The sequence below is a fragment of the Calidris pugnax genome, unplaced genomic scaffold (assembly GCF_001431845.1).
Source record: "Calidris pugnax isolate Ruff unplaced genomic scaffold, ASM143184v1 scaffold177, whole genome shotgun sequence".
Classification (NCBI taxonomy): domain Eukaryota; kingdom Metazoa; phylum Chordata; class Aves; order Charadriiformes; family Scolopacidae; genus Calidris; species Calidris pugnax.
Window position 1 is genome coordinate 1,809,114 of NW_015090909.1, and position 808 is coordinate 1,809,921.

At 48.5% G+C, this 808-nt stretch overlaps 1 protein-coding gene across 4 annotated transcripts in view; it reads right to left on the minus strand.

Annotated features, from left to right (window-relative positions):
* Positions 1-808, minus strand: part of WT1 (Wilms tumor 1) — a 34,352-nt gene that overhangs the window by 24,696 nt on the left and 8,848 nt on the right. The gene's annotated exons all lie outside the window — the stretch shown is intronic.

The window sequence follows — 808 nt, forward strand, 5'->3', positions numbered from 1 at the left end:
GGGGGGGGGAACAAGGCGGGAGCCCCGGGGCCTTCCAACCGGGCTCAGTGATTGATGCCGCTCACAATAAACGCAAGTCTCCCCGATGATTAATTACACCTAAATTCGCTGGACTTACGCGGTGAATTTATATCATCCTCTTATTAGAAGAGGGTATTTTTTTTTTCCCTTCGTGGCAGGTAGAAGCGACCTAAAAAAGTCAGATTCCAGTGGGAAGCTTTTGCATATAAAAACAAATTAAGTGACTTCAATCTCGAAGTATGCGCAATATCATTTGTCAGTATCACTGGACACTATTATTCATTAGTGTGTCTGAAGTGCTATTATGCTACTACAATGTCCTGCATATCAGCTCAGGAATTGTTAAACTCTCCTGCAGTTTCCCCATTTGCAATAGTAGTCCGTGCTGGTCTGTGCCAACTCCGTTTTGCAATTCCACGAATTCTTCCTGTAATGCTGCTGTAATTAATTCCTCCAGGACCCTGATTTTTATTAGAAGTGCCCGCCCGATGCATTTACAGCAGGAGATTTCCCTTTAACTTTCTTTCGCTTGACAGTTCATTTATAAGAGCCTCCCCCGCAATATCCACTTTTTCCCCTCCTTTGCTTTTTCATAAAGCAATACACTTACTCATCTTGTCACTAGCTCGCAGCCACTGTACCGCATGCCGCCTTTGGGTGACACTGGCCCAACCAAACGGCTCCGAAACCAGCCCCGGGGCCGGCGGCGGGGTGAAGCCGCCTCTCCCCAGCTTCGGGGTGAAACCACCGCTCCCCGGCTTCGCCTCCCCTCCTAGAGCTCCCTCCT